Source organism: Hylaeus anthracinus, unplaced genomic scaffold (genome assembly GCF_026225885.1).
Source record: "Hylaeus anthracinus isolate JK02 unplaced genomic scaffold, UHH_iyHylAnth1.0_haploid 0, whole genome shotgun sequence".
Taxonomy (NCBI): Eukaryota; Metazoa; Arthropoda; class Insecta; order Hymenoptera; family Colletidae; genus Hylaeus; species Hylaeus anthracinus.
In genome coordinates, this window is record NW_026533254.1 from 14,403,786 (window position 1) to 14,422,715 (window position 18,930).

Consider the following 18,930-nt stretch of genomic DNA (forward strand, 5'->3'; position numbering starts at 1 on the left):
ACATATTTAAATATAGAATTATATTTATACAAATACAAGCACAAATTATAAATAGCGCATTTAGTACAAGGAAAAGTCTATTCAAAATTCTATTTCCAGTTTTAGATCCACCTCTGTTAGATCACCCCGCAACTGGAACGATAATTTGCTTGCGGTATTAACCAACCATTTATAATATTTTACAATTTTAGACTTTAAGATAGATAATAAGTTCTTATTGTATCTTATTCGAAATAATATTACTATATATAATATATTTCATATTTAACGTTCATTGCTATTATTAGTCCTCATCGGATTCGAAGTGTTATATTTCTGATTGACTATCGTCACTTGATGCACTTCCACTATAGGATGATAGACTTTTCATTGCGGCTCTTATGACATTTGACTCGTTCTGATACTTCACTGATACGTATTCATTGCTCTGTCTCGTATACACAGTCTCACTTATAAAATCAAACAACATAAGTACGGAGGGTTGATACACTCGATACCGTAAGTCACACGCTCTCGCACACTCATTTCCCTTCGACGAAGATTCACCTTCGCGTGATAAAGTGTCAAACGCATTTCATGGTCTCAAACAGTAGGAAGCACTTGTCAGTCAATCTATCGATCGATCATTTGAAACACACTACGTTCGCATTAATTTGCACGATACTCGCACTCTCGCACCCCTCGTTCCACTTACCCCTTTTCAGCATACGTTCACCCCCCATGCGTTAATGTGCGAAAGCCTCGTCTCGAGGTGTCAAGCACGTGGAAACACTTGCCAGTCCATTCGGCTTTCGATCAATTAAAAAAGCGTCAGTTAAAAAGAAGAGAACGACCGCCCACACACGGGTTACCGACACGAAAGGGTCCACTGACAAACAGTCGAAAACGCCGCATCCGTGAAAGTACCGAGACTTTGAGTCGCGCACAGGATGTTCCGCGGTTGGACAGCAGGAAGAACTACGGAAGATGAAGCGAGACAACAAAGGTGCAGGGAGAGGAAAAATGGAAGCGGGAGCATCGTCGTCGTCGTGGTAGTCCTGGGGAGAAGTAAGCAGGGAGGGACAAGGGGTAGCGTTCGGTTGGCCGGGCTGCTTCCGTGTATTCCGGGGGTGGTTTTGGTGCGCGCGCGCACAGGGGTTGCGCCGTGGTTTCATCTCAGTTTCGCAGCCTCCCTTCCGCGGTCCGCATCAACTCTGGTTCACGTCGCTGGCGCAGAGGTGTGTCGTTTTATCAGTGTTTCTTTCGTCGTGTCGTGCACCTTGAAATCTTGAAATACATACGTCAGTCCAGTTTAATCGCCGGTGGAACGGGTATCCCGCGATTGGAGACGATCTCCACGAGAGATTCTCTTCGCGGCGCGGCGCAGAGACCGAAATTGCGGAGGATCAAGTGGAAAATCGGAAAATCGGCTCGTTCGACTTAACCGCGCGACGTTCGCTCACTGGGAGTATGTTATCTGTGCTATAGGTGATCCAGCAAGGACTGGCAAGGACAATGGTGCGCGATCAGGAGCTCCCCACGCGCGTTACTTGGTAAGGACACCTATGTAGATTTTTGCGTCGCGATGGCCACGCAATCGTTTGTGCAAACGAGAGGTACCGGTGGATCGGTGTCGAAATATTAGGTGGACTTGAAAGTAATGTCGTCTCAGCGAATCTCGATACTTACTTACCATTCATCAGTTCATTGATTTTTATCGATCTGATATTGAAAATTTGCACACTAGATGGGAAAAGGCTGTTAATAACGAGGATCATTACGTAATTGATAAAAAATAGAAACTTATTAAGAACGTTTTTGTTTGAATTTAATGTAAAAGAAATGACATTTCTTTTTGGCCCCCTAATCATTTCTTTTCCAGGTGGTGAACTTTGAAACGTCATTAGTGGACTGCGGACGTTTGTGCGAAATAAAATTTTTGCTGATGTACTTAGAAAAATTTAACATAAATATTTTATTGAGCAAATATTATAATATATATATATACACTTATATACATAGAAGTGTTACAATAATGTTAGAAGTTGGTACAGTGGCTACAATCTGTGATCATACTTTTACGAATAATAGATCCGAAAGAGGCATGGGGTACCTCAAAGAAGTTTTGCTGGAAGCTAGCATACTCTGCTGATGGGATCAGTATGTCCTAGCCAAGTATGAAAAAGCACTTGCACTCTAGAGCAGTGGAGAAACATCTTGGAGCAACGGAAAATTTTCTTGTCGCAGAGGCACGTTCAAACAGACTTTATCGAGCAAACAGGCTAGAAATTTTGTGCATACAAAGTTTTGTCCGAGATGATTAGATTTGACGTGACTCTCTCATTAGTAGACGGTGGATGTTTTCGCAAATTCATATTTTCGGAGATGCAAGAAAAGAATTCAAACCTAAATGAAAGTACGTTTTGTCGCCTAAATACAATGTGGACATCATTATTGATATTTCATATATATTTGCATTTATGCAAAAGCTCTTTCATATTTAATAATTAGCTACATTAATTTATTGATCGTTTAATTTTTGTTCGTCTTAGTAAAATCGTGGAAAATTTTGAGATTGGAGTACTTTTACGTCGCTATTGGAAGCAAGAGTTTAAAGCTACTGAAGCAGCAAAGAAAATAATACATATATTCAGTTCAACGCACGAACTTTTGATTCACCCTAATATCATCTTAAAAAAACGCCGGATAATGCATCAACCTAATAATTATGGGCGGGGTTGTATGTACGTATCCTTACTACGAGATATTCCCTAGTCACCAAAGAATAGGTTAATCCTCGATCAGGTTTGTCAGGGATCCACCGAGAGGATGGATCGAGACATTGATTTTTGAACGACAGGAACAATTCCGCGAGAATCTCTTTGTGGATTGTGCTCCCGTTGAGAGTACGGTGTTCTCAAGTTCCAGCCAACGGTTTGGTACGGACAAGAGCAGCCTTTGAACCCTCGATCCGTCATTACGCGTAATGCGCTTAATCGTTGGGAAATCGGTCACCGTGGAGAACAACGGGACAACTGGTACCAGAAAGCGGAAGTCAGGACTCAAGGGTGGCTCGATGGGCCCGCAAAGGAATAAATATGGCGGAGGAAGTCGTGACGCTTGAAATGTATGGCACATGCAAATTGTATCAAACTTAGACTCGAAATCATTTTACGAGTTTCAAACGAGTTTTCTCGCAGCACACGAGAGCTGCTTTGCTATTCAGTGGCCTTCCTTTTTTTCCTCCTCCCCCGCGATCTCTCCGTGAACTTTCACCGTGGCTCTCTCCGCTACATTGCAGTTACAACGCTGGAACATTTATTGCATCGCTCGGATATTTAACGTGACGTTGCCGACGTTAATACCTCGGCTAATGAAGGGTCTTCCAAAGAGAGCTTTCGAACCTTCTTGTTTTTTTTTTTAAATAGTGGAAACATCTCTAATAGCCTTTTTACACGTGCGCTTGTTATAGTTTCAGGAATATTTGAAAACTCAGTTGAAATGGAATTACTCTTAAAAATACGTAAAAAGTAAAATACGGGAATATTACTATCCGAAATGTGTATAAAAAAAGTTATAGTCCAATTAATTTCGAGAGCGTGCAAGAACTACATTACGAAGGGATTATAATTTCAGTTTATTTGAATGAATAATATTTTTACATTAGTTGAATTTAATTTCGAAATCGTTATACTTTGTAGACATTTTATATCATATCACATCATATTTATCGTCAAAACGATGTTACCTTTAATAGTAATATATCTATGGATATTAATCGCTATAATATATTGAACGAGTAAAAAATTTTATATAATCTCGATGAATCATCATAGAAATAATCATTAATTATTTTCTAATTATAAATCTAACTCGGCTCGTAGAGTGTTAAATAACAAAGAAATATTTGTTTTACCGTACAACATCGGAATTATAACATTTCTACTCGTTACTCGAAACTTTTATTTAGACAAGAATTGTCGTCATCATACGGTGGCACGCGCAACGCTCTGCATTAGGACTATGCGAATTCCCTCGTCTCCCATTGGCCCATTCGGTAATTGCGAGTGCACGGAGATCCGCTGGCACACCGGAAACAGGCACACGAAAATCAGGCGGACGGACGATTATTTGAAACGAGCGGACGTTTGTCGATGCATCGTTTAATGGAACCCGCTTCTGGTCCGGTTAAATTAGATGGAAAATACCATGGACTCGAAATTGAACACAAGCACGATACCTATTTAGCTTTCATGTCGGTCACCGAAGCCTGTACCACTCTTTTTTTTCCTGTAAACGGAGACGCGAAATTACGTTTCTCGAATACGTGCGCGCATAGTTCTCGTTTTACCGTGATCCATGCGTTATCCAGATAAATACTATTAGTTACCCAACTAATAGTTAGTCAGCTCTGTTTCAAATATTTACTTCGATATAATTTATATCGTAGAGTGCAATTCCGTGCAATTCTGTTCACCGTTGTTAAGTTTTAATCAGTTTAGTACAATTGCGTTCAGTGTCATTAAGTTTTATTCAGTTTGATTTAGTTTTCATTAATTTAGTACAGTTTTGTTCACTTCTGTTGAGATCTAAATATGCAATTAAAGTCCATTTGTCATTTTCGAGATACTTTTTCGTATTTCCTACGTGATTCTATCTTATCAAACCTGTGTTCGAATCTCGACGAAAGTCACAGAGCTTTAGTTTTCGATTTTCGATTAAACCTAAAACGTCCTCGCGTGAATAATCAAATTTATCAGACTGATCGTAACATCAACTTCTTTCAAAACCTAACGAAAAGCTGATCCTTATCAACCTGGACGCACCTGAACGCCGTTTTCCCAGCTTTACGCGCGTCTCGGCGCATCTTTACGGTAACGAGTGGCCTTGTTTGCATTTTGTCGCACAACAAAAACGGCTAGGACACCGTTCCCAAGTGTAAATACCTTCGTCAGAATGGAGGAAACGACGCGTCGAGTTCCGTGAGAAATGTACCAAGACTTTTTCCTGGAGAATAGCGAGCGTTAAGCGAGACGCTGTCGGCAGATTATTCAGATTTCGTCCGAGTTAGGTCCACCCTTTTCTTCCCGCGGCGGGCTTTTCCGGATGAAATCCACGGACGTGCCAAATCCCAAAGACTGGACCTCGTATAACGGAAAACTCGGCGCGAAACTGCGGCGTGGAAATATAAAGGTCCGGGGGAAAGGCTGGCGATAAATCAAACGCATCGATATTGGCGTTCGTTTAATAAATGACCCCAGAACGAGGAAAAAGGATGAACAGTGTGTGCTCGTTTCGTGTCTGTGTTTCCAGCGTGTTATAAACGATCTCGAGCGAGAAATCAGTCACTGTAGATGTTTGTCATCGCGCCGTTTATATTCTACTCCGGCGATTTCGATCATTTCTTGCTCGAGACTATTTGTCTTTCGTTAATCTAATTACCACTTTGTTTCTCTGTAATCGTGGCTTTATCAGAATGGTTGAATGAAGAACAACATTTTCGATGTGGAATAACGATTTATGTTGGTGGAATTCTCTTGAATGCCATCAGATGTAATTATTTACACCGTTAGGAGTCGAAATAAACAGTCAAAAGATCGTTAAATATAGCTATGACTTTCATTCGTCCATGGTGACTCCCTCCTTTAAAAAAGGAATTATTTCAATAATTTTCCAAACGATACTAGACAAGTGCTCGATTACTTCAGAAAGTGTTGAATTTACTAGCATGGATTTCGGTAAATGTACACGGAAGAAGTCTCACGTGAATCCTTGGAAAATTTTGAAAAGAAATCTCCGAGGAAGCTCGTTTTTCGGGCTCCAATGTTGAAGAGGTTCCTTAACGAGCGAATAATTTCTCTAAATTCTGTGCAGCGTCGAATTCGAAGCTGAGCCAGCGCCGAATTAGACCTAAATACGCGCCCTCGCCATTCCACGGCGTTTCTTTGATGTACATATTATCGTTCCGTACGTTTTAAGTTGATTCTCCTCCCAGAGAATGGTCCACGACGTTTCACAGCGAAACGGCACCGTGAAACGCTGCAACGGAGAATTCACCTACGCTCATCGCGTAACGACGCTGTCGACATTTTTTTTTTCCTTTTTCCCTTATTTTTAATTGCTTCGGCATTTCTACCGCGTTTCGCGTTGGGAAATTCGTTCGGGTGTTTTATTTTAGCTAGCCAGGTGTTTTCTTTTTTGGGAGGCATCCATCGATTCGTTTCGACGTTTCATAGGAAAAAAGTGGTAACTTTGGTGTAGAATATCTCTAGAATTCGTGCACAATGTATCAAATTTCCTTGCTTTCGGTAACCGAGACCTGTGGCAGAATATTTTGGGAATCGAAAAAGAAATGTTATGGAGAACAAGAATTCGTTGATTGCGAATTAATATCCCATAAAGTAAACTCTTTTTATAAATGCAGGTTCCATAAATAAAGTTGCAAAAACAATCTAGAGTAAAATAAATGCCACAACAAGTAACCTAATACGCATACGAGTAGTAATAGCTGTTGAATATTCATGCAGGCTCATACCTCACGCGTTTGTATACTACATTTTCACACATAATTAGCCCTGGGCGTGCGAAACACATCGCTACGAAATTTTGCAGGTGTCAGAGCCGAAACTGGGCGTTAAGTGATTAACGGCTAGTCTCAGCTTTACTAGAGCTTATTAAGTTGTTCAATATGTTGAAGGGGGTCGCTGGCCCTACCACTGTTTTACGTTGAAGTTAGCAAGTTCTTAATGTCGAATTAAGGACATCATGTATACTGATTAGGGACATTAAATTTTAAAATATTAATATTTTATACTTTCTGGTTACGTTTAAAATATATTCATCATATTTTCTTGTGTCATAATTGCATAGAATTCGCAGTTTAATAATTAGTAACCGTTTGATCCATTAAAAAAGTACACAATAATACCATGGTAGGTTTTGCGTAGGATTTAATCTGAAAAAATTATTACGTTATTTAATTAAATTGCCAAACATGTTGCAAATTGAATTTGTTGCTGAACGAAGGCAAAACGTTTTCGTTCATAGGTTCTACAAAACTTCACGTTTCCAAGAGTCATTAGTCCCGGGGATATTGGCACGAGCTGTTGGCGACTAGTTTCCAACTTTCCATCGGGTTGGTGTTATAAATAAAAACGGACGCGTCGCACGGAGACCGATCAATCAACGAGATTGTTTACCGACTTATCGACGTGTCCGCAAAAGCGCGAGCGTTCAATGCTTTTGTGCAATTAAGTATCCCTCCGCGGCGCGTACGTTTTATTTTATCCATCGAAAAAAGAAATTATTTCACTAATACCTTTCATACAATTTGAAAAATATAATTTTAGTACGAGAAGAAACTAATGGAACTTATTATTATAAATAATTTACACTGATTACTTTTATTGAATTCTGAACATAAAATTTTAGCACGACAAGGAACTAATACGATCTATTAACGTAACTAGTGAACGTTCATCATTTTAATCGAATTTTAAAAGTAATATAACCAGCCAGAAGTGGACCAAGGGAGAAAGGGAGGGGAATGGATGAGAAAGGAATACGAGAGACAAGAGGTCGTTATTCTCCACCAGAGGCAGCCGGCAAAATTCCAAGGGAATAGTTTCGCGTGTCGCCACAACGCGAGTCGACACCTAAACGCGCAAAGCCATTATTATTATTATTGGCGTTGGTGTTGTGTCGTTTTGTTCTATCGCGGTGTTGTGCTCGAAGGACCGTAAAACGAGAGCCTCGTTCGGACCAACGAATAAATATTCCAGCGTAAATTCTAGCATAAATTCCCTCCCCCCTTTGCCCCCCTAGGGGCTCTTACAGTTGGAAAATTTTGTCGCTTGTTTAAAACCGCCGGTGGATTTATTCGCTGTTGGAAATCGCGTCCCGAAAATCGCGACCAGGTCGATTCATCTCGAGTTTCGTTCCCTATTCGGGTCACCCATTCGCCTGGCAAATGAATGGGTGAAATATTCAAAGGTAATCGCCACGCGTGCGCCATCCCCTTGCGCCATTAACATGCGAACATTTATTGCGATTCCTGTTCGAGTGAGATCTGTTACCTGATCTGAATCCGTTAGGAAACGATCGACGTTGGGAATATGTATGGCAGTGGCCGTTTGCAGATAGTATTAAAGCTCTAAACATCCTGAGGTGTGTGCCACTTTAGGAATTTAACCCTTTGTGACCAGAATTTGTTTTTTTTTTTTTACATTTTCTCTGTATTTGTATTATTTGAAGTTGAATTCAAGGCATTATCAAATTAGAAGCTCGACATTAAAAACACGCTTGTAACCATAAATTTGTTCATTTACTTGTCGTGAGTTGAAGTTAAAATTTTCCACCGTTAAAAGACTCGAGGGACTCTTACTATTTGGCCTCGTAATGTGGTTCCATTCCTTAACGGAGATCCGAGGAACCTTCTCGCTCCGCGTCTGGCGGCAAACTTTCCCAAAATCATAGCGCAGCTCGAAACTATCGTCGACAACACCGGAACACTAACGATCGTCCACGGGCTGGGAGATTGTTCCCCTAATTTCTGTGCGCGCTGGCGAGGCGTGGCGCAAACAGACTCTGGTCAAGGAATTATCGGGACGCTTGGCGAAACTTGGAGTCGGCGGTCGGTTGGTCGAGGAAATAGGATCAGAGGGGTGGTTTCGGGTGCGGCAAGTCGTACTCGGCACTTTAGACGAGTACTCCTTGACCTGCACTTCCTCTCTATTATCACTCGGTCGACCCCCGAGTGCAACGGAACGTTTACTGTTCGCAAACGACGCACCTCCTTCCTCCGCGGATCGAGGGTACCCGAAGACGGATTTTTCTCGCGACGATGGATTCAAGTCGAGGGATGTCCGCGATGAACGATGGGAGATCCGTCAGATCGTCGCGCGGTGCAGTCAGCAGTTTGACTTAACTGGAACAAGCGGAGCGGAGCACCCCTTGACCCCTTCTAACCACTCTCTCGCTGTACGATCATTTTCGAGTGGTCGTCTCGTGTTTAACGTTCTCTCGTCCCTTTTCTTTTTTCGGGTCCCACCAGCAGATTTTCAACCGTGGCTGGAACGCGTTTTTTTATACCGGAATAGTAGCAAATGCGTATAAGAAAGAATAGATAGAACTTAAAACAGTCTAATAAGTATGCCGGGGCGAACGTATCACGCTTTGGAAGTTCCAAAAGTATCTATTCTAGCACATAGCTAAAATATTCAAAGTTCCGTCTCGCCTCGCATGTCTGAACCACGATAATTCGAGTCCCCGTCTACCCACGGTATGACGATGAAACTTAGAATATTTGGTTAAGGATTGGAATATTCTGCCGAAATATCAGACAAGTTTGGATCATCATTTCTATGTGTGGTAGAATGGAAGATATATGAATTAATTTGTATTCCAATGGAACAATCAATACAAAGTTCTTCGACAGAGCAACGCTATTTTAAAAATTATTTTTTTATTAATCAATACATGCACGATAACTTCTAAAAAAACGGATCTTCTATTGAGTCAATTGTTTTCGAAACAAAAATTGTTGAACATAGCGATGATTTTCACGCGTCCAAGGTGGCTCCTCTTTTAATCCAAAATATTACAGTATTTTCAATAAAATACTATTCTTCGAAAATCAGCAATATTTGATGCGTCTGCAGTCGCCTGGTCTGCAACACGCGGCCACGTTCGCGTGTATTTCACCGACGGGAGGGAAAGATCCAGCGCCATTTTAATGCCGTCGCATAAAGCGGACACGATAAACCGTGGAGATTTACTGTCCCCGGTTGATTTACTTTCACGGTGTTTAATGGTGTCGGTGCACGGGAAAAATTTAGCCCGGGGAAATCTCTGCAGCACGGATCGTCGTAAACGACGCGTCGGAGACGCCCGACGCCGATGTACACCGGAAAGGAATTCCGTAATTAACCGGCTCGAGTAATTAATGAAAACTTTCGCCGAGGTTGGGAAGATTTTAAGCTCCTCGGGGATCGAAAGTTTTCGGAAAATATCACTGAATTGGAAATGGAACGGCATGTGACGGCACCGCTTTCCTCCCAGTGTCTTGTTATTAAATGAATTAATAAATAACCATTTAAACTTCGCTTTGCCGAGTCCATTTGACTAATTACCGGTGCGCTAAAGGACCGATTTAAAAGGATTTCGTATTGCGAAGTAAACGGCTTTTTGTAATAATGAAACCAACGAACCGTTTATTTTGACCAATGTACGGTTAATTTCTTTTGAAAATTATACAATAACTAGCTTATCTCGGCGAGCATTATTCCATTTCATTTGTTTCTTAATTCTTTAAATCGCTTTACTGAACAAATGAATTTGATAACGACTCAACTTGAATGTATAAGCTTTTTTATGATTATTTGCGCTACATAACACGAAAGCGCAATCTTTGCGTAAGCTTTTCTTCCATATTTCTCACTGTATTGACATTCTACGAGAACGAAAAATCTGCATTCTTTTCAAGTGGTGATTTCACCTCCTCAAACCGTAGTACAGCACCAAGGAAGAATGGTTTTGTGTCACGGTTGACCTACTCTACTTGCACACAATTTTACCCCTGAATTTTCAGGCTCGTGTATTCCTCTTGTCAGTATTCTACTGAAAATACGACAGATTATTTCCTGATATTTACTTTCTGGTCGTCTACTTCAATCCTGAAATTACGTTTCTTTTAAAAATTACCAATATTAATATTCAAACGTACGAATTGCAGTCATATATTTACAACAAAAGTGATTTACCATGCACAACTCAAACGTGTAATGATCGAGAAAAGTTTATTGTTAATGAATCTCTTAGTCAGAATCCGCCGTTTTTAATTTTTAAATTTTTAGTTCAGATTTGTAATCAGCGAATTTATTAAATGTCTAACGAGGGGATGAATTTATCAAAAAGATGTTTGCAAAAGTTGCTTGGTATAAAAGGAAACGTAAAATGCAGTCAATATACAGTTATATGAGAAAATTATTATTGAATGGAGCCAGGTAATAAATATTATCTAGTATGCAGGAAGCTAAGAGACCGAGTCAAGAAATTTAGACGTGCGATGGGCACGAATAGGTTCATGCCTAGTAGTAGCTGAATTATTAAATCTTAACTGAGAGTTCGACTGGAATAGCAGACGAAGATAAATGAAACTGAACGAAGGAGTTTGATAAATTATGTAACAAGAATGAAGGGTTCTACCCTGCTTGGTATTCAGTCATCCAGACACTCGTAGCCTTGGTCTTTGGATTTTGATATAGGTACAGTGTCGTCACGAATACATATTGCAGACCAATTTGACTGAAATATATCAATCATTACGAAGAAATGGTGGGCGAAGACAAATGGAAGACTGATGACTTCACCGAGCATCTACCATTTCTTTTTAGATGCCCATAACAACAGCTTACAAATTGGAAAGTCTCCATATGTTTTCCAATTACAAAAATTCATACGTAGAAATTCATACCAATGAAAAAACGTCGTGATAAATTACAATTTGTTGTGTTCAATATTTTAGGGGAACAAAAATCGCAAATACGGCTTATTTTTTGGCCTAACAACGAAGAAACTCCCTTTCAACGAAGCAAAAAATTATGATGGTGTGCCTGTCGCGTTAAACTTGAAACGCGGAATGCCTACACGGCGAACAATCAGGTTTCGCGTTCAAAGCGAAACGCAGTAGAATAGAGTGTGTCAGACACATTGTGTAACACGTGTACCGCGTGTCAGACATACCAACGGAATCCGAGTTTGTCGGACGTGCACACAGGCCACAAAGTGCATAGGGTGCAATGGGATGCAACGTCTTGGCAAGGACTACGGAAAGCCAAGCAATGGTCGTAAAGTAAACGCCACATTTTAGAGTCGGAGTTTAACTGAGCATTAAACGTTTTTAACGGATTCTGCGCTATATCGTGGACAGTGTTCTACAGGAAGCGTTACTTCCACCGGAAACCATAAACGCGATTACTCCGTCCAAACGAGGACCCTGCGAATTTAAAAATCTCTGTGGATAGAGATAGACCAGTTTATGGGTAGAAAGAATAGAAAAGGGGTGTGAATTAAATTCGTGATCATGAATAGTTTTTATTTATCGAAAAAGAGTCTAGAAAAATTCAGGAGAATCTAGAAGCAAACAGGAAGTTTGTATCATGGGCCACGTTTTTCTTGATTATGAAGAAGAATGTAACATGTGTATATTAGGAAAATTAGAAAGGAGTACAGAAGAATTTCGGAAGATTTAGAAGGAAATAGGAAATACACCAACTCCACAATAAGCTCAATTTTTCTTCTATCGTATTTTATCATATGGCATGGATTCCACGCGTGCTTCGACCTGATCCCGCAAATGGAATCGTGTAAAACCCTCAAACGACACGTCCTTTTACCTTCGCGAAGGTTCTTAGAAGACACTTAATCACCCCGAAAGAGAAGGTGTGGGTCCTTTTTTAAAGAAGTTACGCTCGAATGGGAGTCCATCAGTTTCCTGAATGGGAGCTCTACCAGCTTTCAGAATTCTAGTACGATTGCCAGCTGGGCGATAGCAATGGAACAATCCCTGAAGAAAGTTTCACGCTTATCACGATAACAGGTTTTTCGAGGGTTCCTTCGTTTTCGCTGTCAGAGGACGATTGCCGCAACCGAGCTATTTATTCAATACGAGCTCTTTTTTATACGACCGATAAGAAGCCCGGAGCGGTAGAAACGTCGTTTCAAGTTTATTTTAACATTTTATTATAAATTTATACAATTAAAAAGACGTTACCGTTTTATTTAAAGGATAATACTTAACATTTAGCAGAATTTTATTTGAAAAATATAAATTAAGACAAACTTTAAAATTAAAAGAAATTATATTTAGTTAAAGGATAAAATATTAACACTGTTTCGAAGATAAAATATAAATTTGTATAAAATTTTTGAGTATATTCACGACTGTTTTGAATACTTTTCCACGACTACACCCGGCGGTAACACTAGTACAATCAAATACGAGGAGGGTCCCTTCTTCGAAATAATTCTCATTCAGTCGTTTCAATTTGCAAAACCTACTCGTGGAAGCATTCAACGCAATTCATCGGGAATTTCATCGAACGCGCACGAGCTTTGCAGTAGTTTCTAGGAGCCGTTCGCGCGTAATGAAATGAAAGACAGCTTTGTGCTAGATGTACGTTCCCGAGGAACTGCGCGATTCGATCAGAGACTTGAGCTTCCTGTTCTGAAAACGATGCATCGCACGTGCTTAGCGGCACCGTCTGTATCTCTCTGTTGCGAATTCGCCAAGGTTCGTTAGCCCGTTCCAATCGCTCGTTACAATAGCTTCGGTTCGATATCGGGCTCTTTTGTGGGCGGAATTCGAACCGCAGACGGTGACTCAAAATTTCACCGCGAATCTGCGGCCATCCGCGGTTTCGGGAACCACCGATCTTTCGTCCGTCAAGTACCTTTGCTCCAAAGTCAGGTCTTCACCTTAGTAAAACTGTTACTGTCGTTGTGCTGGAATTTTACTGCAATTATTCACTGTGACGCAGATCTTTAGCAGAGCCTTTGTAAAATAACATTACTTGAAATATTTTATAATTATTTTCATTGTTCTAATCACTCGTAAAATGACGTTATCTCGAATATTATTTCAAATAACACGTTCTTTTATTTCACAATTGTTTCCATACCTGTGGTCGCTTTTAAAATAACAGTATCTGGAATATTATTTCAAATACCACGCTATTTTATTTCACAATAATTTCCATATCTGTGGTCACTTTTAAAATAACAGTATCTGGAATATCATTTCAAATGTCACGTTATTTTATTTCGTAATTATTCTCCTCTTTATTTGAAGCCATAACAGCGTTGTGCTCCCTTCAAACATATAAAATTCTACCTACCTGTTCCTTCAGCTCAGTTTCGACCGAACGACAACGCGAAGGACACTGCCGTGTTTCCTTTTACTCGCGCATGTGAAGGAATTGAATAAGAATGGACCTTTCAACGAACGAATCCGTAGATGGCCCGAAAATCCATGTTCTTCTCGATCTATGAGTTAGATCGCTAGCGAATTCCGCGACAGGAGCGCAACATTGGACGCGATGCTCTTCCATTGAACGTCAATAAACGTTTTACAGAGGGAGTACGACGGTAATGTCGCACATTCGCCAAAGGAACCTTGAGAGCGCGAGGGATGGAACAGGAGCAGACTAAGATGGGAGCCATCGCATCGAGGAGGGTTTCTAGGGGAGAAAATGAGATTCCCAGTCTTTTCTGGCGGCTGTGCAAACGTGCTGTTCCCATTTCCCTGGGCCCTCCACGTTTTTAGAAGGGAAATTGCCGAGTCGAAACGCACGCGTTCGTTAGAGTACTCGACATTCGATACTTTCGTTGTGTTCTGTGGTGGGAAACTTCCAGGTTGATTGAATTTAGGAAATAAAGATGGAGATAAAGATAATAGCTGAAAGCGCATAGTAAGAATACTGCTTCGTACAAAGAAAATAGTGGTGATTGTTTTGATGGTCGCTCGAGTGCTATTTTAAACAAATGAAAGAAATGAATCTATGCGGAAAGTAACGACATCTCGATAATTTATGATTTTCAGAGGCGATCATTTTTTTTTAAATCTGGTATATTTAAATTAATTAATCGTTAGGAAGAATATTCCACGGCAAAGGAATAACACCACTTGAAAAACTAATAATTTTTCCTGCCTTCTATATACTAATAATGTAGTAACTTATTACTATACCATTTCCAGCAGAAGTTCCACGTTTGTACCAACTGTACCCAAACCCACAATTTAAAAAAGAATAAACTGCAATGTCAATCATATCAATTAATTATCAACTTTATCTTAAGAATGAAAATATGAATTGCTACGAAACAAATTCGTCTTCGTGCAATGTCTCGTCCTAATATAATATCGAAACCGTCTCTTCAGAGAGCCGAGATCCGTGAGCGTGTCCGGAGCAATCAGGGCAGCGGCGGTTAAACAAATTTCATCGTGAGTAGAGATCAATAAAATTAAGTGGATCTAAGGAGGTCCGGGAGTATATCGAATTACGGTTATCAGGAGGAAACCGAGACTAATTGATCGGACTCGATGCACGCAGAGCACCGTGACCGTCGCGTGTTCGGTTGTAGTTTGGAAATTAGTTTCGACTCGTTTCGTGTTGCTTATTGCTAACTGTTATCGGGACAATTATCAAGCTGGTATTCGATGCAAAAGGAAAATTGAATTACTACAGTTCCATGGAATGTTTCGCCGATTTGCACGCACACCGTTGTCCACAGGGGCACAATTTAAAGAGAAATATGGTAATGTCTATCGAGTTGTCATTCGGTTAAAACTGGGCGATAGCATCTGGAACGACAGATTGGTTAAATTTGATTTTTCTTAAAGAGAAACACGGTAACTTCTGTTAGCTTGTCATTCGGTCGAAACTGGGCTGTAAGCACTCGAAGGACAGCTTGACAGAATTCTCATTTTTTGTTAATTGCACACGATACTATGGCTTAACTTAATCCAGTTGCATTATATCTCTTCACAATCATTATTTTCACCACTTCACCCTAACACTTGTTTACATTTTCACTTAAAAAAAATAATGCAACTATTGATGTCACATGAATTGGACTTGTAAAAAAATATGCATCGACAAATATAGTACTCTCTGAACCATTCATCTTTGATCTTCGACATTTTTCTCAAAATCCACTGTTAACGAATTTATGACTTACACATATAGTACTCCACCCTGTGAACTCATTATTCATAATCAGTGATATGGGTAGCTGACTGTGTTGTGTCTACCAGGTGTGTCCTGGAGACCCAATACTTGCCAGCCTCGGCAGAAATGCACTCTTGGATGGCCTCCTGTGCAAAGTTTCTCTCTGGCGTTGGGCGAACGGTGAGCGTTGGGTTTTGGGCGTTACGGTTACATAAATTTTCACCCCCGGTAAACAGTTCGTTTGCCCTTTGACCGAGCGCATCCATGAATCACGGCGGCTCTATTCGACGGAGTTCTGCGCCACGGGCGATGCAGTCTGGCGAAACATCCTGCCGGGAATATTACTCTGGAGAATTTTCCAGCGCCGTAAACCCGGTTGCGTCGACGACGGCGAATATACGCCTGGGGAACATACATCGCGCATAAAACACACCACGCCCGGGGCAAATCATCTGTGAATGGGCGCAGCGATCGGCCGGACTCGACGGACGTCGCCAGAGTTGCCCATTACTCGTATAACCATTCGAATAAGGATTCGTTGCGACGCATTTCCATTTTAATAACTTTCGGCGAGCTCGGGTATAAATTGAATATCGTTCGCGAGTAACAAACAGAGCGTTTGCCTTGATACAAGTTTATCAGGATATTTACTAAAATGAGTTTATTTACAACAAATGTATTAGAATAACAAATTTGTATCGTAATTAATTAGTATTCTATCGTATCGGAATAATTTTCCTCGAAAAGGAATACAACATTTTTTTTAGATAACAATCGTTTGAAACAAATATGCATTACAACGCATACGAATAAATATCTCTGTGTATGACAAAAGGACATCGAAAGAAGCTGTGCATGAAAAGTGTCCAAATAGAATACGACTATAAAAATCGATAATTTCGTTCAATATTTATAAACGTCCTCAGAGCAATTTCACGTATTCGTATGCAATAATCATGGAAACTCTATGTCAATTATTTCCGTAATTTATACACTCTTTCGATACATCACAATTTCAACGAACTGAATAAATAAACACGAGACTTAATTGTTACACAAAATACTCACGGACGATACACGTTTTCTCTCGTACCCTTTGCAAAAAGAATGTTTCGATATGTTACCTGGTTGCCCATAAATTTATTGCAACATTGATTCGTCGGAAGGGCGACGAATTTCGGTACATTCACAGCAGTTATGCGAAATTCACGCGAATGATACGGGTCTGTGTTTGCAAGGGAAAATACATGGTCCGCGTATAATATGAAATATCGTAGAAATCGACGTACAATGCATTCGGCCGGCCTCTACAAATTGGCATGATTATATTGCAGAACGCTAGCCGGAATATACGGGCCAGCTTTTATCACGGGAGAACACAGCATAATTCGTGTCATACAAGGCGAACAGAACGGGGCCCGTTCAGCTTGTAATTAGCGCTATTAAACCTGAAAAGGTCGCGTAATTGAATTGGTCATTCATTATTTCTGTCGTGGCTCGAGCAGTGGACCGGCGATCGATCATCAGAGATCCCTGATAAATTAATGGCGATACCCGTTCAATGGTTCGTCAACTAAAATGCAACAAAATTTCTTTGTATAGCAGCAAATTTTATTTATTTATTCGTTTCTATTAATTGGAAGTAATTCAGAGGATGGAAAATGACGAGCGGTATCATATCCAGAAGTCGGCATTTTAAGTAACTTCAGGTCGATGAAAAATGGGAGACCACATTGTCCTTGACGCAATTTTGATTTTTCAGGTTGCAATGGTTCGAGTTTTACCATTTAAAGTAATCTCAGATCGTTGACAAATGAGGGAAACAATTTTGAACAATTTTGATTTTTCGAGGCGTGCTTGTTCGAATTTCACCATAACAAGTAATTTCAGGTCATCAGAAAAATACTGCCTTTGATGAAGAGTTTTGATTTTTCGGAGGCTTGGTTTTTATCCGCGATCCTCTCGCAAATGGAATGGACGATTGGCAATGCCGAGGAGATAGCTAATCAGGTCCAGTGCCGTTCGGTGTCCACTGAAAGTTCTGGAATAGCGAGAGACTGAGAGAGAGAGAGAGAGAGAGAGAGAGAGAGAGAGAGAGAGAGAGAGGCCAAAGGCGCGGCCAGCTAAAGTTAATTATAAAGCGCGCCCCCGCCGGTTACAGAGGATGAAAGTCCAAAACGTCCTAGAAATCTTTCCATCCGGTGCACTCGCGAAATTTATATTCGAGCAACGATGGACATGCGCGTCGCGCATCGAGCAAATTAATTAACCGCTTAATTAACTAATGACGACAAGCCGTCAACCCCAGATGGCCCCAAACGTCAAAGTAATCGGAAAATCACATTTTCCATTTATTGTCCGCTACTTTTTATATCCTACATTCCTTGAACGTCCTACAATAAATTTCTCCACCCTTTTTTTTTTATATCAAATCTGACATATTCGCAACAATTTTCGTACGTTTCAAGGCATCGCGCTTAATTTTCTTCTGAATGTGTCGAGTCGCTTAGACGTTTGTCAGAGTCGACAGCCACTTTTGACCACGTCGTTGGAACGGAGAGCCACGTAAGCCGGCCGTCGCCGGTGTAACAAACTTAACGGAATTAATGTCGAGAAAGTTTCTTATTAACGCCGCAGATGCCGCAATTGCGTTTAGCTGGCGCAGCAGTTAGTAACTCGAGAGACTGAACAGCCGAGTTCGATTATGCAAATCACCGGCGCGATCCTCCGCCAAGTTACGTAACGATTACTATGACCATAACGGGGAAGCCGCGCCTAGGTCGAAAGAATCGGTTCCGAAGCAGGCATTACGTCCTCTTATAGACGATGGAGTATAATGCTTCCATGTATAAAGAATATTGGAGCCACTCGATTGACTCCGTATTGGATATGGAGTCTATATACGTACATGGAATAAGTGGATTCCATATGGAAACATGGAAATTTAATTGGCGCCACTAATCATTGGACCGACCAAGTACACGGGAGAGTTGGTTCTTGGCGCCGGACATCGCCAGGCGTGTCTTCATTGTTAACAGTTTTTCTACAAAATATAGGGTGGTTACTCTTTCAATAATTTTTGAAATCTACGTTTCTCGCGTCTCAAATACCTTACAAATATATAAAAAAAAGAATTCCTACAATAATAGGAATAAACTTAAAAAATTTCAAACTTTTATCTTCATTATTTCCTTATATTCATTCCATTTAAACTTCGTTTCTT

At 40.5% G+C, this 18,930-nt stretch overlaps 1 protein-coding gene across 1 annotated transcript in view; it reads left to right on the forward strand.

The window, feature by feature from the left end:
* The first annotated feature begins 1,151 nt into the window (after positions 1-1,151).
* Positions 1,152-18,930, forward strand: part of LOC128885464 (uncharacterized) — a 106,799-nt gene continuing 89,020 nt past the window's right edge. The window contains exon 1 of the mRNA XM_054139532.1: positions 1,152-1,532. The gene's annotated coding sequence lies outside the window, so the exon portion shown is untranslated. The remainder of the gene's footprint in view (positions 1,533-18,930) is intronic.